This window comes from Lontra canadensis, unplaced genomic scaffold, assembly GCF_010015895.1.
Source record: "Lontra canadensis isolate GAN:19392208 unplaced genomic scaffold, GSC_riverotter_1.0 scaffold15, whole genome shotgun sequence".
Lineage (NCBI taxonomy): Eukaryota > Metazoa > Chordata > Mammalia > Carnivora > Mustelidae > Lontra > Lontra canadensis.
Window position 1 is genome coordinate 466,223 of NW_022631009.1, and position 22,394 is coordinate 488,616.

The 22,394-nt window shown below is 52.9% G+C and overlaps 1 protein-coding gene across 2 annotated transcripts in view; it reads right to left on the bottom strand.

Moving 5' to 3' along the window:
• Positions 1–22,394, bottom strand: part of ZHX2 (zinc fingers and homeoboxes 2) — a 153,548-nt gene that overhangs the window by 72,824 nt on the left and 58,330 nt on the right. For both annotated transcript variants that reach the window (XM_032858405.1, XM_032858406.1), the window contains exon 2: positions 9,913–9,983. The gene's annotated coding sequence lies outside the window, so the exon portion shown is untranslated. The remainder of the gene's footprint in view (positions 1–9,912; positions 9,984–22,394) is intronic.

Below are 22,394 nucleotides of genomic sequence, written 5' to 3' on the forward strand. Positions count from 1 at the left end.
GAGGGATCAGGGGAAAGTGACGGCCTCAGACGGAAATGTTCTCGTAGACCCCTTGAACCCCTTTGTAATGCGGTTGCTCTTCTGCTTGCCTGTCGGGAGCATCATTTTTGTTAACTATCAAGGAGCTGTTTGTTGAACTAATGTCGCCATGGCAACTGGGTGGGGGAGGGGTACTGTCATAGGCTGGTGCTGCCCAAATTATAGCATATTAATCAAGTGTGTGATGAGATTTCATGAGTTTCCCTGTGTGCCTCCCCATCACGATGAACGTAGAGGACCCAGGGACTTGGGGTTTGCCCCCGTTGTCACCGTTAAAGACATGTTCCCTCACCAGTCCCTGGTGCTGTACTGTTTGCTGCATGGATGGATGGACAGATGGATGGACAGAAGGATGGATGGATATACAGAAGGATGGATGGATGGATGAAAGCTGGAACCAAAATCTTCCACAAACTCATTAGAGCTGTTTCTGCCCACTCTCCCATTTTACAGTGAGAAGGACTTTTGCCAGAGAGAGTTAGGGAAAGTCAGAGAGGTCAGGAAAGTAAACGGGGGCAGGCACGGTCAACAGTTTCCTTGCCTGAAAGGAGGACCGATGGCAACAACAAAGAGGCAGCGCACAGGCTCAGACCACCTGGGTTCAAATCCCGGCTCCATCTCCTCCCCCTGTGCCGCTCCTGAGGGAGTGGCCGCTCTCCCAAGCTGCTTGTTTCCCCACGTGTCAGAGGGGTCATGACCATGCGTGCTCAGAGGGCCAGTGACGGGGATTATAGTCCAGATTCCACGGCGCTTGGCCAGAGTATGTGCTCGATCATACACTGACCGTCACCCCTGCCCTGCCACTACCAGAAGGAAAAGCCCCAAGAGAGGCCCCATGGTGCTTTCATGGTCTAAAGGTCTAACTGGGCCCTGACCATCCAGGGCAGGATCCAAACCCAGGTCTGGTCAACTCTGCTGCCACGCCAAGTTCTTTCCGAGGTCGGCAAACATTTTCTGGAAAGGGCCAGATAGTCAATATTTTAGGCTTGGTGGGTCACATGCAGTCTCTGTTGCATATATATATATATCCTTTAAAAATATAAAACCATTCTTAGCACACAGGCTGCTCAGAGATAGGCATAGTTGGCTGATCCTTGCCATGCTGTCTTAGGAGGAAACAGGAAACAGAGGAAAGCAAAGTGAAAGGCGACGCATACATGGCTTCTTCTCCCACTAACAGCGGGTTGAAGCTACACATAAAAAAGAAAAACTTGGGCCTAGGAATTTGTTTGACTTTAAAAAACAAAATAAAACCAGCCCCGGTGATTCCTTGCAGTCCTGCACTGCTCATTCTAGAGTTTACGAAGGGAGGCACAGAAAAGTAGGGTGACTCGGCCAAGGTCACGCTGCTAGTAAAGGACAGAGCTGGCACATAAACCCAGAGGTCTGGCGCCAGACCATCTTCCCACCACCCCAGCCATCCACCTCCACTACGTTGAAAACAATCTCTGTGCTCTATCATTTTGCGACTCCAGACCTCCTCCACCAGCTGACCCAGGAAGGAGCCAGACTCTGGGGTCTGGTCGGTCTGTGATCCTGTCCCGGCTCTACTGTTACTGAGTCTGTGACCTTGGAAATGATGAACCTTTTGGTCTTCAGTGTCCTTATGGTAAAGTGGGGGATATTTGCTGTACCCTCCCTCTGGGTGGTTACGGGGTTAGCAAATGGCCTCGGACATGCCCAGTGCTGGGCAGATGTCACAACAGTTGTGACAATGATGGTGGCAGGAGAGAAAAACAGCCCCCAGAGAGGCTCAAGCCCTAATCCTCAGAATCTGTGAATATGTTACTTTAAATGGCAAAGAGGACTTAAGGTTGCCAATCAGCTGACTTTAAAATAAAGAGAGTACATGGATTATCTGGGTAGGCACAATGCATCGCAAGAGATGTTAGAGGCTGAAAAGATGGGCAGAAGAATCAGTTTCAGAGTGATGCAGTAGGAGGGAAACTCGACTGGCCATCGCTGGCTTTGAAGATGGAAGAGGCCATGAACTAAGGAATTAGGGAAGCTTTGAGAAGCTGGAAAAGGCAAGCCGTGGAATTCACCCCTAGAGCCTCCGGAAAGGCATGCATCTTGCTGACACCCTGATTTTAGCTCAGTGAGACCTCTTTCAGACTTCTGACCTCCAGGACTGTAAGCTTGTGTGGTTTCAGGCACAAAGTATTTGTTATCACAGCAAAGGGAAAGAGGGAACTGACACACCATTTGTGACAGAAAGGAGAAGCTTCCTGTGTGTGCTCACCAGCGCTGCTCAACCAGCCACCCTGGGCTTCCGCTTGGTGGGACACGTGACCCGAACCTCTCCATTCCAGGACACTTGCTGGGATGGCCGTCAAAGCCAAGCCCTCTTCCCATGGGGGTTGGCGAGAGAAGCTGCTGGATCTTTGGGGGGAAACTTGGCTGAGCAAAACCCGCACAGAAGACATCGGAGTCTCGGGATGGGGAGAAGCGAAGCCTGCTGACATGGTTTAGGTCCTGTTGGGCTCAAAGCCAGGCCAGCTCAGACTTTCCAATGACATGAACTGCTTTTTTGTTTTGGACTTCGGTCAGCTTGAATTGGATCTCCAGCTTGTAACTAAAAGTCTGACTAATATCATCAAATACCCACTTAAGTACTGTTACCTACTAGTTTCAACTGTTATCATTTCCTTGGCCAGTGATGTCTGGGCTCTGAAAGACCACAGAACCGGGTTGAGGGCAGGGCTGTAGGGTGGGGTGTCAGACAGACACAGGGGAAAGCGGGACGCCATCTCTCCTGGAGCAGGAGCAAGAGGAGCTGGAGGAAGGAGCAAAAAGCCCCTCACACACTCCCGAATGTGAACTCATACCCGGACCTGTGGAGAAGCACACCCCCCCGATGGGGTCTTCACGTCTAGTCCAGCAGGGCCGAGCACATTTCAGATCGGTGGCACCTGGGATAGTGGTAGCTTGGTTTCCCAAATGAGTACTTTTTTTTTTTTTTTTTCTGGTCTTGCCTCTTAAATGCCGATAGCATCCCCAGGTTCTGTTTTCTGCTCTGAGCCATCCCCGAGAGAGAATGCAATCACCCCGTGGCCTTGCCTTGCCCCTCTGTCAGCTGTCTGTCCATCTTCGCGCCTCCCCAGTCGGCTGGAGGGATATGGCACATGCCCTTTGGTGATGGTGACAGTTGCCCATGCTGATTTTTCACGGGACAGCGAGGGCGGGGTGGGGGGGTGTGCCACCATTGGGGAGGGTGACACAGTTTGAGAAGAACCCAGATGATGGTTCTCTCTTCCTCCCCCAGGACTACCCCCATCAGGGTGACAACCACAGACCTAGATATGGATGACTCCTGAATTAGTCCATCCTGTCCTGAAATGGCCTATTGCCCGTGTTGGACATTTCCAGCAGGATGGTGACACAAATGCTGACACCGAAACTAACAGCAAGACCGCTGCTAATGGGACGCAAGCATCCTCTTATTGAGCACTCGCTCTGTGCCAGCCATAGCTCCTGATACTCCTGCACTGACCTGTACAGCCTCTCAGGCAGCTAAGAACTGCGTAATCCCCATTACACAGATGAAGACACTGAGGCTCTGGACAAGGAAATGACCCCTCCAGGGTCACACCACTAGTAAGTGGCCGAGTCAGGATTTGGATTCCTACCGTTGGGACTCCCTGAGACCAGCCACTTCACCATCGCTCTCCACTGCCTCCCAGTCTCTGCGCATCCCACAAGTGCGTCAAATACTTGTGTACCACCTGGCACGTTCTCCCTCTGTTCGCTCCCCAGCTCAGCAGGATCACTCCCAGGTTTCTAAGCCAGGCGCTGAGGGCTCCCTCTTGACTCCCCTGTCCTCACTTTCTGTGTTCCAGGCCAGTCAATGCTTTCTCTGAATGGGTACCCTGGGAGCAAGTCCCATCGCTCTACCCCTGCTGTGACTGCCCGTCCCCCACTCAGGGCCACGCCTTCTCTCCAGGGCCAGCTCTCCGCTGCTGCCTTCTGACCGCGTCTGTCTGTCTGTGTGTCCACCCTGCCTTTGCTCTGTTCTACCTCAGCCCACCCTCTGCGCTATGACCACATCATGTTTCTAAACCGGAGACCGCATCACATCACCTGCCTGGTTTCAAACTTCTGAAAGCTGCTTGCTGCTTCTTACAGGCAGTCCAGTCCTGAGCATGGTGTCTGAGATCTCCGGGCTTTGACTCATCAGACCCAGCCCATCTCAACTGCCGTGGGAACCCTGGCAGTGTTATGACACAGGGAGTGGAGGCTCAGGAGGAAGAAGGAGAGGGAGAGTGAGGGACCCACTCATCTTTCGCTGGCCAGGCCTTCTCCTGGGGTGGGGCAAAGGAGGCTCCTCGGGCAGGGAAGCATGGCATGGGCTGCAGAACCATTCTGCTCCAGGCCTCAGGAAAGAGGACAACAGAGAAGCATGAGGTTGTCCAGGCCAAGGCCAGAGAGGATGGGGCAGACGCTCCAGGAAGCCAGGAGGAAGGGTGTGTGTGCACTGCTCTGTTGCCCCCTTAGAACCTCTCCTCTCAGCCAACAAGCCAGGAGTCCTACAAACTCTCCCGGGCTTCCCAGGCCTGCCCCACCCCCACCGCCCCCGCCGCTGGCTTCTGTGACCAGGGGTCTTGTTCCTCCAGCCATGTGGGTTCCTCTCCCTGCCTCAGAGATTTAATTGGTCTTGATTTTTCTTGAGTGAGAACTTCATCTTTCTCCTGAAGATTGTCAGGGGCTAAGGCTGAAACGGGAGTTCCATTTCAAATTTCTTACCCGTTTTTAACAATAGATGCCCTCCTTTGGTATGCCTACACTCCAATCACTTCGTACCTACCCGACATTTGGCCACCTTCGCTGTCCCGACTCTCCCTATACTGGGTGTGGCGTTTGGATTTTGACACTTGCTGAGTCTAAGGGAAGTTGTGGACATGGTCTGCTCACTGTGTGGCTCAGCATCCTCCGGACAGACGTGCAACGAAAGCCTTCACACCTGTGCCCGTCAGGACCCCGGGAACATCTACTACTCCACCCAGAGGACCAAAGGTAACTCAAGTTTAAGGTTTAAGGGGACCTTTCCCATTGAAAAATCATTGAGAATAAGAAGGAAGAGCCTCTGAGAAAAGCTAACAGGAGTCATTCGAAAAGTATGGTGCTATTTTAAAAAAATCTATCTGTAACAGCATTTTCTCGAACATATTGTAAGAAGAGAGCTATGCTTTCAGGGGGACTATAGATAGGAGGTGGTACGGGGGAGAAGGAATAGCAGTGTTTTGACCATCTTTTTGGGAGCGAGATCGCCTGCGAGGTCTCTTCCGCCTTTTATCTCACTTACTCTCCCGGATGGTCCTGTGGGGTGTATTATTTCCCCATTTTACAGATCAGGAAACTCAGGGAAAATCTAGTTCTGGACTGTTTTGTCTCATCTTGTGCATATAATTCTGCAAAAACAGCTTATTCCCAGCGAGTGCAGCCAAGTCTAATTCAAATTCTCTGGCAATTTGAAATAGAAGCCAAGCTGCCCATTGAATGATTTTCTACCTCAAAAACATCCCGCTTTCATTAGCGTTTCGGTCGTACCCATCGTCAGCGCCCAGAGTACGCATCCTAGAATGGGTCAGGCACGCTCAGTCGTGTGGTCAGACTTGCTAAGCATGGATCACTGTGGTCCCCTGCACTGGGGCCAGTTACCTAGTTGCTAGCTCATTTGATTCCATTCACTGAAAGGGAACAGTGCCCCTGTATCCAGGAGCCGCCCGACGATGAAGACTTCTCACTTACTTGGGTTGGCTCTAACGTGGTCCAGGTTAACGAAGCTGTGCCTAGGCTTCGCCTCTCTGATGTAAAACAAGGCTGCTGACTGGAAAGTCCAAAGTATAGGGGTAGTGAGTGACTGGTTTTAGAAATTGCTTTATGCCGGAATGCCAAGAACTGGCCCGGACGCCACAAGTCCTCTCTCCCATCACGGCTGCCTCAGCAGACATCACTAATCCATTGTGGCACACCATTTCCTGGATATTCCCCAGACTCCTTCACAACACCCTGCCCCTGCAGACATGAGCAATTGATCAGAGTCCAAAAGATGAAATCTATTTACCATCCCTGCCCTAGCCCAGTATCTCATCTAAACAGAGGCGGCACAGAAGCTGAGAGAAGCTGCAGACATGACAGAGCCAGGGACTGGGGCTTCTTTCCCCTGAATGCTTCCCCTTTGAAGCTGCTCGGGAAGGTCCTTCATCCCTGGTCCCTTCCCACTAAAGGTACCAGTGAAGTGGGGGTCACTTGCCAAAATGTCAGACATTTTTTAAGAGCCCGCAGGCACTGGGGGCAGTGCCTGGGCCCTAGATGGCTTTGGCTCACTCTACAGTCCTACAATCCAGCTAGGGTCACAGCATAATGGGCAGGGACAAAAGGCAGGCCCATGGATGAGCTCATTCTATAGTCCAGCTCTACTGCTAATGCCTGATAAATGTCTCAGGAAAATGCAATTTATTTATTTATTTTTTTTTTTTAAGAAAAAGAAACAGCAAAGAGTTTACTGAAAGGGAAGGTACATACTCAAGAAGTGAGTGCGAGCGGGCTCTGAGAGGGAGCCGCCCCTCTCAAGACCCAAGTAGGCTTGGGTCTCACCTACTTATAGTGAGGTTAAAGCGAGGGGCTGAACTTTCACGGGAGGGATGGGGGGTTCCCTCCGGAGTGTGGAGCTCTGGGGAACCTTGCCCACACTTACTTTAGGTGACTTGACGCATGCGTCCTAGCAGCTCCTGCGCTTTGTGCTCTCTAGCGCCCCTGGTGGAGGGGTCATCCTCGGTCACTAAGACACGCACATGCTTGGGTCTCCATAAAAGGTGCCTGGCGTTTTTATTCTTGTTAGGTCCCTGATTGCCGCTTCTCTGTTGCTTACTGCCTGCCATCCTGCTTTAATTCCTATTCCCTGATCCCTATGCTACCCCACCTGTAACACCATCACCCTGCCTCTCCACACACTTCTTTCCTTTGGGTCCTGGGCTCCCCACACCTGCGGGACGCACACCTGTGCAGCGGGCACTCCTTGACCCATGTTGGAGACGCGGGCCTCGCTCGGCTTGTTGGCACTTGGCCCACACCCGAACAGCCTGGAGCGCACCCTGGGAGACGGTACCCTGGCCCCCGAGCCCAGATAGGGTTTCAGAGGTGGCCACTTGAATGGGCCGGCAGTATGCCCCCATTTAGCCTGCCTGCCTAGTGTTATCTCCCGCTTTTCCAGCAGTCCAAGCTGCGCAGGTGTCTCTTAGTGGTGTGTACCCATACCATCCTCCAGGGGCCCCCCCGGCAATGCCGTCTAGATCCTTCTAGGTCTGCCTGCAGGGCAAATACGGGCACTTGTGGAGTGTGAGGCTTGGACTTCCGCAGATGCTAGCTATACCCAGTTCAGGCAAGTGCAATTTTTATCTGAACCCTGCTACGAGTCCCAGTGTGGTGTGTGGCGCCTTTTATAAACTGAAGCATTGTTCTGAGAATCCATCTCCCAGCTGAAGAGGCAGCCAGACCTCACTCAGGAGGGGATGGGGGACGGGGCACTGGCTGTGAGGCTCAAGTTCATGCCACCCAAACTCAGCTCTTAAATGATTTTCCATCTGTATCAACAGAATCTTTCTTCTGCACGGTGCTTTTCAAGTTGTTAAGATCATTTGCAAGAGGAGGAGGCTCGCCCTGGTTTTCAGTTCACTGGGGGACAGGGAGGTCCTGGGAAGTCAGACCACTTTCCAGGAGGGCCCCCAGCAAGTAATAAATGGCTGAGCAGCCCTTGCCTTCCGCTGGGTGCCGGGATTACAACGGCGCATCAGAGAGAGCGCCGGGACAAACAGAGCCGTCTTCTCATAGCATCTCCATTTTACAGAGTGGGCTCAGGGGTGCAATCGCTTCCCTGTCCCCACAAACCCCAGTTAAGCCCGAGCTCCTGACTCCCAGCCCAGAGCTCTGTCTTCTGCCTCACGCTGTCCCAACACTGAACCTTCATCCAGGGTCATGTCCCTCATGTAGAAGACTAGGGCTCCTGTTTATTGGGCACTTACTATGTACTGGCCCAGGGCCAAGCGGCTGGATAGGAGTTGATTCACGGACTCCTCCCAGCCCCCCTCTGTGGTAGGTGTTATCACAATCCTGCTATCAGCCGAGAAGACTGAAGTATATAAGATCATGGCCCCCGACCCTGCAGCTAGTGGAAGAGGCAGGATTTGAACCTGGGGTGATGGACTAAAGGGGTCCTGCTCCTCTTAACTAGCCATCACCTCCCATGGCGCCTCCCCATCACTTTCCTTTCTGGTCATTTGACGATCACTTACTGAGCACCTACTATGTGCCAAGTGCTGTGAATCAAAGACACAGTCCCTGCCTTCAAAGCCCCACTCCTGCTTAAAGCTTTGCCAAGAAAGCATCCAGGCATGGCTCACATGTGTTGTTCAGCCCTCCCCTCCCATCCATTGTCTCCCACCCACTCCCCGCCAGCCCTTCACAGCGCTCAGGACTCAGCTGTCAAACTCAATTCTCATCCGTGTTGTCAGTTTCTTAAAGAAAACCTGTCTCCAGCCTCCCACGGCACCCTGTCCTCAGGGGTCCTTGATAAAAATTTACAGCTGCTGCTGACCCAGGCCCAGGGCAAGAAGACCCAGTCACAAAGCACAAAGAAAGCCTGGGGGCTCATTCCTCAGACCATCCCGTTCACAGTGTGTGTCCCTCCAGCCCAAATTCCGCACCTGGGTCTGGGGAGGGATTCTTCTCACGCTAGCTTAAGTCTGTGGTACCGGTCTTGCCAAAGAGCCCCGGCGCCCTTAGGAAGCCACCCTCACTGTCCTCCCGCAGCCTAGGCTACTAGGGGAATCCTGCCACAGCGGCCCCCATGGCTTTTTCTTCTGGTCTGTGTGGCCTGGATCAAAGCTCTCGATGGGAGGACTAGCTGGTTAATCTTTTGGTGGTCTTCTTGGCAGGGGACAGGGCTCCCCAGAGCCTCTAATCAAAATGGCCACCATGCTTGGAGAGTTGCTCATCCCATCATGCACGTGAGGCGCCGTCATATGTGTGGCTGTCTGAAGGTAGCGCGGGTACAGCAGGGGCCAACGGACAACAGGTCTTAGGAAGACACGACGGTCATCTCATCCAGCAACTTCCAAACAGTTTTACAGCAGAACCCCACCAAACAGGCAGTGCTGAGGGAGTGTGCGCTCACAAGCCCCCCACCCCTCACCCTACTACCCCTGGGTGTTCCAGGGCATCCCAGGAACAGAGTCTGTAAGACACTGCCCCAGTCCAGACTGCTCCTTTCTTCAACATCGATGCTTCTGCAACCCACACTTGCATTCTCCCAGTGACAGGGAACTCACTACTTCCAGCTGATGCCTATTTCACCTCGGAGTACCTCTTTTGTTAGGAATTCGTCCTTAGGCTGGGCGAATGTTTAGAGACAGCCCTGCAAATGCGTGGCTTTCTCACCTCTCATTGATCAGGTCGCCTCAGGGCCGGGGGTGACAAACCTGTGAATCAGATTATTCCCTCTCTGTTCAAAGATTATCTCCCTAGCCCTGGTTAGAGGTTCCCTGGACACAGTTCCAAGCCCGGGCCCTCTGGATGGCCCATCTGAGCTGCTGTCATGTGAGCAGAGAACGGAAACCCAGGCACCTACAGCCTCGGTTTGCTTCTAGGGAGGGACTGGCAGGGCCCCAGTGAATTCCAAGGGACTCACACCTGGGTTCTCTGCACTGTGCCATTTCTAGGTCCATCTAGAGGGAAGCAAGAGTCTGAGCTGTGAAAGCCAGCTGCCCCCACCCCAGACAGGCTCCAGGTCTGGCTGCCCCACACCCCGTCCTCATTCCCTTTCCCTTCTTGAAATCCAACGGAGGCCCAGACTCTGGCCAACACGTGGTGACTCACCAGTCCCGGATTGCTTACATCCTGGGAATCTCGGTACATGTTGACTCCAAGAGCAGTCGGTGTGTCAAGACCTACAAAGAAGAGAAACTCAATATTAAAAGCAGGGCAGAGCCACTGGGTATCCAACTGTCTTTCCAGGCAGCCCTGAGGCCCCGGGAGACTGGGACAGAGAGCCCGGACGGGAAAGGAGAGGAAAGGAAAGGAAATGGGAAGGACCGGGAAGGACGAAGCTGCTCATTAAACCAACCTCAAAACCTCTGGGCTTTGTGGTGATGCTGAGAAGGGTGGGGGGAGGGGAAAGACCCTCACCCTGGGTGAGTCAGCAACTCGCTGAGAAGCAGGCCTTTCAGGAGAGGGAAACCAAAAGCACGATCAGATGGGGCGGGGTGGGGAGTGTCTCCCGCACCTCACTCCGGCTCTCCTTGAGTCTCTGGGGTCTGTCCTAGCAGCGGCTGGCCGTGTGTGGTTCCATTTTGATGAAGGTGAGGGGAAAAGCCCGGTGCGCAGGCCTCAAGTCCAAAAGATACTGCAGTCCTTAAAACAAAAGCCCCAAATGCGTATTTATATCCTGGGAGACTCCTGCCAAGCGAACCCTGTGTGTGCTTTGAAAATTCCTCAGGAGAGCTGTAGCCGGAGGAATAAGGCGTGTGCCCGGCTCGGAGGCTGCGTTCCCAGCATGGCAAGTTGAGGCCTGAGCTCTAGAGGTTTCTGCAGCCGGCAGAGGCCCACCTGCAGCGCACGTGTGCGCGTGGGGCAGCGTGCTGATGAGCGTGGAGGCCGTGCTCCTCGCTCCCCACACCCAGCCTGCCTCCCAAGCAAAACCTGTTTTTTCTTGTTTCCCTAAGAATTCTGCGGTGAGCAGAGGGTTCTCTGCTCATCTATGCCTGTTTGCAAGGAAGAACCTATTGACCGGCGGTGGGGGGATGGGGAGGAGAATCTTCACGACAATACGTCCTGTGGTCGTGTAACCACGCACCGGGCACTGTATTCACCTGCTCTGCTGTTCTTCTAAGGGACGCTCGCCCGGGAGCTTGCTGGAAGAACGGTGTCTCAGGCCCCACCCAACCCTACAGAGTCGGAACCTGCCTCTGCCACAAGCTTCTCGGGTGATTCCTGGGCACACTAAGGTCTGCAGAGTTCTCCTTGGCAATCTTGGGAGGGATAGTAATATTCATCCCTAACCACGGAAGGCAGGCAGGCAGGCAGGCAGGCATAGCCCATTCTCCAGGTGAGGGGAAACAGGTTCAAGAAGCTACGATGTGGCTATCGTGGTCTTACGGCCAGTAAGTGGCAGAGCTGATCCAAGCCCATGTTTGTGCAATTCCCAAGCAAGCCAGTGTTCCCACGCCATGGTGTGATCTTGGAGGAGTGCGGAATGAGGGCGTCGAAGGGGTGGGTTTGGTGGGAGGGCTGAGGGAAGGGCAGTCGGCCAGGGGTGGGTAGACGACCTCAGGCTCCACAACAGGAGGGTCCTCAGTATCCCAGAGAGCGCTCAGGGAGGGAGGCATTGCACACAGTGGGCTGATTCCTCTCCTCCCCACTTTCGTGAGGGCCCACAAAAATTTTCCAATTAAAGGTTCTGGGCTTCCTTCCTGCAGGAGAATTCAAGCTTCTACATTAATCCCAGTGGTTGATTAATGCGGATTCCAGGGCCAGCTCTCTGGCCCCTTGTACTTAGAACTATCCATTCAGCGGAAGAGGTCCCCAGGGGACCATCGAACCTTAGTATCCCAGGCACTGACGTGCAGGGAGGCCAATACTCTGTAAAGCCCTTTAGAGTTTAGAAAGAGCTTTTCATCCATTAGCTAATAGCTCTTTTAAAGAACTTGGGGAGTGTCACCAGTGCTATTTTGCAGGTGAGGAAAATGAGGCATGGAGAGGTTAAGTGATTTTCCCGAGGTCACAGAGCTTCGGGGTAGCTTGGGGTTGAGGTCCTCTGATAGTTCAGCTGCTCTTGGTGGGGACAGCAATGATGTCACAGGCTTATGAGGCTCTCTGCTCACTGAATGCATTTATGGAAGAGACTCATGGGTCAAGAGGAAAATGGTCCACAGCCCACACAGGGGATGTGACGGTTACCTTTCTCCATGGAAACTGGCCATCTGGGGTGCCTGGTTTATCAGTTACTCACATATTACACGATAGATCGTTCCTTCCACTGCCTTGGCTTCCCTAAGGCAGATGAGCTCACATAAGGTAGATGGGGGGATGACGTCAGTCAAATCTGGAGGTCACAGTGGGTCATGGGCGAAATGTTCCCAGCCCATTCATGTTTTGCTCCACATGATGGCAGCTGGATGCAGAGCACCTGGACACAGCTGGGTGCAGCAGATGCCCACCTGTGCCGCTCTCCTCTCGGCTCAGCGTGGCCATGGGCTCTGTCTTAGCAACGCCTATTGCTCAGCTCTCACGGGTCATTGTGCAAGGGCCATGGGCTAGTCCACCCATCTCTGCTACCCTGCGGCAAAGGCTGCAGCTGCCCTTCTACCCGGAACTTCTGGGAAAGCCCTCCGTCCCCTTCTGCCTTCCCAGCCTCGACCAGTCCCCAGCGCCTTCCATCAAGTCCCCCTCTTCCTTTGTAAAATACAGCCCTGCAGCGACTCAGACCCTAGATTACTGATTTTTTTTTAATTCAAAATTCAGCATGCCCGTTGAACCGCACTTGTATCATCACAAGGACTGTGCTTCAGTAGAGACTTGTGTAGATTGTGAGTGCTCTGATGTCCCCCCATGGTCCCCCAGAGCGCTGTGATTTTTGAATGTTTTAGAAAGCAAAGTTTCATAGGAATGTGTGTATTATTTTATAGCAGAAATGCCTTCATAAGGTCGGTTGCATTCTAGGTACTGATATCTACTTATTAAATATTGAGTGTGTTCATCCTAAATCCTGAATATATTAGACATTTGATTAATAGTCATTTATTGAGTACTCGTATATACCTGATTGTGTGCTAAGCACCGGAGAGACATAAATAAGACCCAGTCCTCACCTTTCAGAAATTCCCAGTATCAAAAAAAGTGGGAGATAAATTCTAGTCCGAGTTTGAGAAAGGACAGTGTGTGCCGAGGTGGTACGGGGGCTGGGAGTGGGGGTGCAGCTCATGGATGCCTCTTTGTCTCAGGATAGAGACCACACTCCTTACCCCAGAGCTTCCCAAGCCCTGCAGGGTCCAGCCCTTGCTCGTCTCGCCCTGCCTCACCTTGCCCCTCTGTGTTCTGGGCTCCCTGCTTGACCCCTAATCCCCCATGCCTGGGGCAGCCCCACGGCTCTCCTTAATCCCTTTCCTTCAATGCTCTGTCCTCCCCCTTCCCCTAATTAGCCCTAACCCACCCTGTAGGATCGAGGGAGGCAACACAGGTAACACGCTTAGAAACCTGTCAGCAGGTACATTAACTAATACTATTACTAATGATATTTATTATTATCCTTCAGCCGGTGGGCTGCTGCTTCTTGAGCAGACAGAAGTACAGTACTTTGCTTGGGGTTGCACAGGGAATTATTCTCAGAGCTGGGGGGAGTCTCAGTGAGTCGGTCCTGTTTTCCCTGTTTATCCTTGGACCCAACCGCTGTACCATCACCCACAAGACGCCGGATCCTAACCAGCATGGGGGAGAGTACCGGCCTCAGAGACGGGATGTCTGAGTCCGAGTCGTACACCCTTGTTCAGTGTCTGCACGCCTTATTACTCCTCTCCTCGGGACCTCGGCTGACTTACCAGCCAAGTGGGGCTCTCACACTACCTCCTCCTTGGGCCACGTGGGGGATCCAGTGCCCTGGTGCACATGGAAAATGGCAGCTTTCGTGGGGAGCACTGTAAATGGATTAAAGGACGTTTCTATGTCCTTCAAGCTTGAAATGTGCACACGTTTCCAGTCTCCCTGCTCCAGACTCCTTTCACCAGAAAGTACCTGTCATATGGAGCAAAATCCCAATAAGGAAAAATCTGCCCGTAGGATTTCCCCTACAGCACCCCGGCCCCCGCTTCCTGTTGTGGCCTACTTTAAGCCTATTGGTTGCTAGACACCTGAAGGGGGGAAAAGGAAAAGCTACTTGAACAGTTTTAGGAGAAAAACAGCCCCCCCCCCCCCCGCCACGGTCACTCCCACTAACACAATTTATTCCATTCCATTTCTTCATTCAGCAAACATTTAGCAGATGAGTAAGAAACTCCAGGTCTGGTAAACAGGCCATTATGTCCTGTGGTGATGGCCTCATATTGAGGAAAGGGCAAGGAACCGTGGAATACAGGGGAGGCGGTGAGGGGCTCTGGCCAGGGCTAGTCCAGACTGGACATGAGATTAAGGTCAAGCACAAAAAAGGCGGGAAGCTACAGCCACTTCTGTGTAGCCGTCATTCTGCAAGCAGGAGCTGTGGTCTTAAGTTGCCTGTCTTTGCTCCAGATAATGCTTCACCCTGCTCACCAACGACAGCCTTTAATTCCAAAGCGCATCACTAGCGAGCTACTAACACAATGTCCACCGTTTCCCGAGCGTTTATACTGTGCCAGGCACTGAGCCGAGTCCCCCACATGCCTTCTCTCTCTCCCACGGCAAATCTGAGGAGCACGTGTCCACGCCCCCATTATACAGATGGAAACCGGAATCTTTCAGTGATCAAATACACTGCCCCAAGTCACAGGAGTCAACTTCCAGCACTGGGGTTTGAACTCTGAACTCACCAGATATAGTCTTTCCAGTTCCCCCCTCCCACCCCTTAACAGGCTCTTAAACTTTGGCTCCATGGCTGGAATTGCTGGCAAACTGGGCAGTGTCTCCTCCAAGCCCAACCTCCTCTTCTGCTAAGATCCCCTCAAGAGCACAGAGGATGCTGAGTTCACAACCTCCCCAAGGCGTGCGGGCACGGCTTGACGCCTCGAACGAGCTGAATTCTACTCTAGAATTGATCTGTTACTCATTTCCAAATATTTCCTCTTCAAACCTGTTCAGTGCAATAGACATTCTGGGAAGAGGTGCCCGGTCCTGGGCTGGGCAGGGTCTGTTTTGCTCACTGCTGTCTGGGGAGATAAGGTGAGCCTTTACAGCCTGGTTGGAGCTAGAGACTTCGACGATATTACTGTGCCAGTCATGGCACATGGCCATGGTGGCAAGCTCACCAGGGGGGGCCCCCAGGAATTCGGCAGACGGGGGCGGATCTGAAAGGCAAAGAAAAAGCTGGGGGGCGTTCCCTGCCGGATACAGATATCGGAAGCCAGCTGGAGTGGCCGTAGCCAAGCAGGCCAAAGAAAGAGCAAGCGCCAGATCTTTCAGGGACTTGCAGGCATTTTAAGACGTCGGGTCCTTCTACCCGTGAGTGATGGGAACTCGCCAAAGAGCTGGGAGCTCCGTGTCTGCAGGACCTGGCAAATGGCAGCCCTCAAAAGTCATTGTTGAGTGGTCAGTGGAGTCCAGCTGACGCCCCCCCCCCCATCCTCCAGCAGTCTGAGAGGCATCCCTGGGACCCTGCCATCTTTACAAAGGCCAATCACAGGGCAATCTGATCTGTGTAGGGCACAATTGTCCCCAGGGCACCTGGCCTGAGCCTCCTTCTGTCAGACCTCGGGGGAACCCTGGCTCCGGTGGCTGCTGGCAGATGTTGGGGACGACTACACCTTTGATTACAGCTCACGTTTCAGAGGGAAAAACACAGCTCCCTGGAGATTGGGAGTCTATGAAAATGAGCCCTTGCAAAAGAGAGGAAAGTGAGCTGGAAACACAAGCCCTCTGGGCGGGCGGTGGTTTCTTTATTTAAAATAAACAACAACAGCAAAGAGGATCAGCCTGAATGAGAAGCAGGCTCTAGATAATCCCTAACGGGCGGGACTTAACAGCAAGTAGTTGAAGAGACTGGTTTGCAGGAAGGCTGTACAGGGTAACGATCGATCGGCAGACATGGTCTCCCAGAACGGGGAGGGGATGTCTGCCTCCCCATCGTCCTGCCCCGGGGGGAAACACAGCTCCTGCGGACATTAAATTTAACCCTTATAGGGAGACTAGTAGACCCGGTTTAGATAATGTTTTCTACCATTTACAAGTCTTGTGTCCACAGACAAAATACTTTATTTACGTCCTCTGAGCCTTAGTTTTGTCATCCATAAAAGGGATACGATGGGGATTAGATGACATTATGAATGTAGGAGCTGGGGCTTGAACGCGTGTGTCTGAATACAATTCTTCCATTTTCTCCCACACTGCCTCCTGACCTTAAAGACAGCTTTCTTCCCCTCCTGCCTTGATTATTATTAAGCACATACATGCAACTAATAAATGCTGGTTCTGCTCCCCTTTTTTCCCCCACCACGTTTAGCACAAATCTGGGTATTCAGGAGGTGCTTAATAAAGCCATGCAAATTAGACCCTCGTCTGTGCAACACAGTGGCTGAGAATATACAAGGAAAAGGCAGCGAGCTGTGTTTTTTTTCTCCACTGCATCCTGTTTGGAGCCCTTTATTAAATTCTTAAGTATGACTTGCCTTCAGGGTCAAAATAAAATTTCCACAGATTTCCACTTTGCACTCATAAATGATTCTCGCTAAACACTTTTTCGTTTTAAATTTTTTTATGTGTGTGAGAGAGCATAAATGTACTGACTCATAGCTGGAAAAACTCCCTAACACATTCCAAATTTGTCGAGTCACATGAATTGAATAAAAGCGCTTCACGTATGCTAGTCCTAGGCTGGCGAGTCGTCCCACCAACTCTGGGGCCCACCTGCCCCCCCACCCCGCTCCTACTCCAGGGTCCTGGGGGGCCTTCTACAGTGGGCATCAAATATCCAAAGCAGGTTCAAAGGATATAAGGATTAAAAAGGATTTAGCACCTAACTCAAGCCAGACACAAATTCTGCAAGGCAGTGTCACATAGATCCCAAAACATCAAATAAAAATTTGCATATAGGATCCCTGAAATTTAACAACTTCGTTTATTGACTCAAGTCTGTGCAGGGCACTCTATCGAGCCCTTTCCATGCAGGCCTAGTTTAATCTTCACGGTCACCCTGGTGGGTGGGGTCATTACAACAAGCACCCTTTTACAAGAGAGGAAACTGAGGTACAGAAGCGTGAGTAACTCGCTTAAGGTCTCGCAGCATGCAGATGGTGGAGCTAAGATTCAACCTGATCTCGCTCTAGAGCAGATGCTCTGACACGCCCAGCCATTCATTCTGAAGGGAAAGAACCCTTCTGCAATGAAGAAAGAAAGCTCCATTTATTCCACAATTGTCTACCCAACACTTAGAATACAAACACTGCACCAGATGTCGAAGGGAGGCTGTTGGTAGGCAATTTGGTTACTGATTTCACTGAGTTTGGAATTGCACTGAGGAGCTATGATGTATGCACAAATAATTACGACAGAAGTAAGTGAGAATGCCAACAGCGGGGTTGTAAAGTGGTGCGGGTGGCAAAGTCTTGGTAAGGTGGTAACTCTGGCTGGAGTGATCCGGGAAGGCTTCCTGGGGGAGGTGTTATTTGGCTGGATTGAAGGATGTGAAGATGTGTGGGATTCAGGCGGGAGGTGGCCGGACAAGGTCCCGCCCGCTTACTACCAGCAAGTACACACAGGTGGCTGGATGGCCCTGGGAGATCCCATCCTGGTTCTGATTTGGGACCTACCACCCCAGGGTGGGAACATCTTTCTTGGGGTGGCTGCACCTCCCTCTGGCAGGCTGGAAGCACAGGCAGAAAGAACAGAGGGAAAGAGGCCACCAGGACGAGAAGATTGGGAAGAGAAGGCGGGACATTGGAGAGAGGGTGGAGGGGTGCAGATCTGGCCAGAGCAGGAGCTCCAGACCCACCTGTGACAGGGCTGGCTCTGAGCGACCCCCTGGCTCTCGGGCTTCAGTTTCTTTTATCTACAGGGAGGGAAATGAAGAAGTGCCGGAATATTCCAGCTGGGCGGAACCTTGGAGAGCTCCCAATTTATCCCATTACTTTGCAGGCAAGAGAACTGAGGGCCAGAGATGCTGTGTTTGCAGAAGTCCCTGGATTTGAATCCAGGTTGGTGGGATGAGGACTCAGGGAGCCCCTCTCCTAGCACAGCTGCTCTTCCTGCACCCACACGCAGGGCATGCTGTGGGAGGGGAGACGGAGACCCCCCCGAATGGGCCTCAACTAGTCCACTGGCCTCAGGCTCTGACTCCCCTGGGGTGGGGGGCCCTGGGAGGCTCAGCCCTACACCCCATGAGGCACAGCTCCAGGCCTCCAGCCTGGGCCCAGCCCCCCCAACACATCCTCCTTTCTCAGCCGTGGCTGGCACCCATCCTCGGAGCGCCCCTCCCCCGACACTCAGGAAGTTTCCAGGAAACCATGACCAGTTCTCCCCAGCCATGGTTTTCTCTGACAAGATGTGCATCTGGTTGTGACTCACAAAGCTGGATTTCCGCCCAGGGCCTTACATCTTGAGTGGGGAGCTCATTCTCTCGAGCTGACAGCCTGCCCAGCCGGCTGTGACAATGGAGGCCGCGGCTGCCCTTGTCAGCCCTCACGGAGGTCATCCACATGGCGCCTTGGGCATTTCTCTCAGACCTGGGTCTGGTCTGAGTGGTCTTCGAGGGCCCCTCGGATGTCAGGCTCTTCAACCAAAGCCCCCCTCCCCGGGAATGCCGGCCTCCCAACCTCCCCACACAACCTCCTCCACCGCCCTCCTCCCTGCACCAGCGGGCCCTCCTGACCACGCCAACCTTTGCTGAGCTGCCCTCCTCGGAAGGCCGGGCAGGGAGGGCACGGCACCCTGAAGGGCTGGGCAGAGGCCCTGTGTCCCCACACGGGAGGTGGACCCTGGGGGTGTGGCCACGCGCCAGAGTAAGCACAGCCATCAGGCGAGTGTTACCAGCTCACGCAGTCACCGAGCGAGCCCACCTGCAGGCCTTTGTGCTTGCTTTTCCCGCCACTGCACCTCTGACCGGAGGCTCTGGGTGGCCCTGGGCTTCGTGACAAAGTTGCCTCCCCAGGGAGGGCTTCCTTCCCCTGCTGCCGTTCTTCTGCCACCTGTTTTATTTCCTTATAGCCCATGCCCCCTCTGCAAGTGATCATAACCTGTGTGTCATCTGATCCCAGATTCACTTGTTCACTACCTGGCTCTTCCAGGAAGCACGAGGACAAGGGCTCTGCTCACCCTGCCGTGCACCCAGTGGAACGCTCAGAACACAGTACGTGCTCAGTTAACAGTCAGGCATGGCAGACAGGCACTAATCTCAGTTCATCCTCAAACACACACTTCGTGGTTGTGTCCCCCTTTTACAGTCTGGAACTTGAGGCTCGGAGAACCTAGGTAGGCTGTCCGAAGCCACTTGGAGTGCCCGAGTGAGGTTTCAAGCTTGAACTTCTCTCTCTGATAAGAAAGCCCATGCTTTTAACCACTGGACTCTGCTGCTTGCCTTCAGGGTTTCCAGAATCCCGTAGCAAGGACACAGGAAATACTTGTGGGTCAAATTATCTGGAATGCTCTGTGTTAGGGACTGAATGTTTAACCACCCACATTCATATATCGAACACGTAACCCCAGTGTGACTGTCTCTGGAGACGGGAGCTCTATAATGGAGGTGAAATGAGGTTATCACGATGGGGCCCCAACCCCATGGAATTCGTGGCCTTGCAAGAAGAGACACCAGAGAAGTTGCCGTCTCTTTCCATGTGCGTGTCTGAGGACAGGCCATGTGAGGACACGGCAGGATGCGGTTGTCTGCAGGTGAAGAAGGGAGTCCTCCCAGACACAGAATTGTCTGGAACCTTGATCTCGGACTTCTAGCCTCCAGGACTGCGAGAAGAAAAGGTTTCTGTTGTCTAAGCTACCCGGTCTGGGTCACAGCAGCCTGAGAAGGTAAATTCTTCCTTCCTAACTTCCCTCCCTCCCTCATTTAAGCACTGACAATGTAATAAAGCACAAGAATCCTGAGGGGCTCCCAAGAGTCTCCTACTGGTGACTTGGGGTTCGGTTCGAATAGCCACAGAGTTGTTTTGTTGGGCTGGAATGGTGTTTTAAAAAACCATGAGGAATCAGGGGCACCTGGGTGGCTCAGTCATTAAGCATCTGCCCTCGGCTCAGATCGGCTCAGGTCATGATCCCAGGGTCATGGGATCGAGCCCCACTTGTGTTCCCCGATCAGCAGGAAGCCTGTTTCTCCCTCTCCTGCTTCCCCTGCTTGTGCTCGCTCTCTTGCTGTCTCTCTCACTCTGTCAAATAAATGAATAAAATCTGAAACAAACAAACAGTGAGGAATCAGAATGCCCTTTGGCAAGGTACACATTCTCCACCTCTTCCATAAAAGCCACACTGTTCCCTGCTGTCCTATGTCCCTCGGATCCCTCCACAGGCTGCCTTAGGTGCCGGTGACACCGCATGAGCTGTGCCAGAACGGGAAGAGGTGCAGGGTACCCTGGGATGGAGTGGTGTTTGGGTGGGGAGAGGGGTGCTGAAGACGATGGGTCTGCACGGAGGAGGCTGTGCGAAGATGGCGGCTGTGGCCCGCTCGCTGAGGGATGGGCGGGAGGGTGTGTGAATTCCAGGGAAGGGAGCAGAGGGGAGAGGTCCGGAGGAAGGGCATGGCCTGAGCAGAGAGCAGCAGGTGGTGGAGAGTGGCTGCCAATGAAGTTAGCGGAGCTGCTGTGTGGGCCAGAGGGGCAGAGGCAGGAGTGCTGGGGCGGGGCAGAGGGGGGTCTACACATCACACCAAGGAGACTGGACGTTGCCCCATCCAGGAATCATGACCAGGAGTCCCCCCAAGGCTTCCGCCAGGGAGGGGACCTCAGACACCCTCTGCTAACCCGTACAGATGCTGGGTTTACCACTTCCTTGCTCCGCGATGATGTGTCAGCTTGGGGCTGTGTGGCCTCAGGCACCTCATCTGTAAAATGGGCACCATAATGCTCTACATCTCAAGGAGGTATTGTGGGGAGTAGGGGCAAACAAAATAGGCATGCCCCCAGCACAGTTCCTGACCCACCGAGGGCACCGATGGAAGATGACTATTTTTGTGATGGGTATTAATTCCTAACCTAGTAGTGGCAGCAGTGTGGGAGGCGGCTGGGAGCGATCAAAGGTATTTACTAAGATGATTACAGTAAAGTAGGAAAAACCCCGAGGAAGGACCCAGTAAACACTCGTAGGAGGCAGGAGGAGGGAAATGGGACCTCGAGATCAGCTTTCTCAAACTCTGTTTCCTCATCTGTAAAATGGGACTCTCCCTCCCTGTCCACACAGGGTTTCTGTGTGAATAAAACAAGAAAAGAGATGAGAGGCCGCTTTGAAGTTAACACCAGGCGACCATAAGGGTTTCATTTTCCTTTTCCCATACAGAGGGGAAAGATGTCAGGGGAGGGGGGAGGGGCAGGTGGCGGCAGGGATATGCAGCTGCGGGCTCTTATTTCTGCGAACTGTCAAGGCCAGGAAAGGAGCAGAGGCCAGGACCACAAGGTGCAAGCAGGGAGCCCGCATGTTGGAGCTGGCCCTGTGAGCTTCTTGGCTCAGCCTTGCCTCGTGCCCATTCACCGAGACTTTTCCACGCACATCAATGACTCTAAACTACTTCCAGAGTCTCAGCCTCAAAAACATAGATTTTTCAAGCTGGAAAGAGGACTGAATGCACTCCCCACAATTTATAGCTGAAGCTGAGTCACGGAAGAGAGCTGTTTAAGTCTCATCCTCAGGAGAGAGACGACCTGAGTTCACATCCAGGCTCTGCCTTTTATTAGCTGTGTGACTTCGGCCAAGTTATTGGACATCTCTATGCCTCTGTGGCTAGGATTAACTGGGGTTCTTAAGAGTGCTTACTCCCAAGAGTAGTTTGAGCAATTAAGTGAGTCAGTAAGTATAAAGCTTGGCATGTGCCTAGCACCTGGGAGGAGAGTCACTATTTTTAACTGAGCCATAGAGTTGGAAATGTGCTGTTTGCACGGCCCCTCACCAAAATATTTGATTCTAATCAATACACCATGTTTACTGAAGGCAGTAAAACCGACTGACCTGTTTTGGAATAAAGGACACATTCACGCGTGCCCCGTTTCTGGAACATTCCAGGCCACCCAAATCTGACAGTAGTGGAACAGAGCAACGGTACTGCACAGACACCCTTCTTACCACCTCACATTCTGTCATCCAGGGAGGCAGCACAAATGGTTCTCAAAGTTTGAGAAATTAAACAAGAAGGCGACCCAAAGCAATCCGGAGCCATCTGCTCAGTGAGGGCTCGGCTACGGTCATTCCGGTACTTGCAACATAGCACACGTCAGCTCCTGAAGGTCCCTCCCCTAGTCTGGCATTTCTGCCTCATGGCAGATTGATGCAGAAAGTGGGTTCTAGAGTAAGACTAGTCAGCTCCGATCCTGCCGCCAACCCCCACCAGTGGGGTTGCTGGGGGACACTGATTTACTCCCTCTGCCGCTCCGACAAGTAAGGGTATAACCACACTGCTGTCCCTGGTTGTTGGGAGATACGAGGTCATGCACGCAAAGGCAGAGCCCAGCCCATATTAATCCCCATCACCTGGG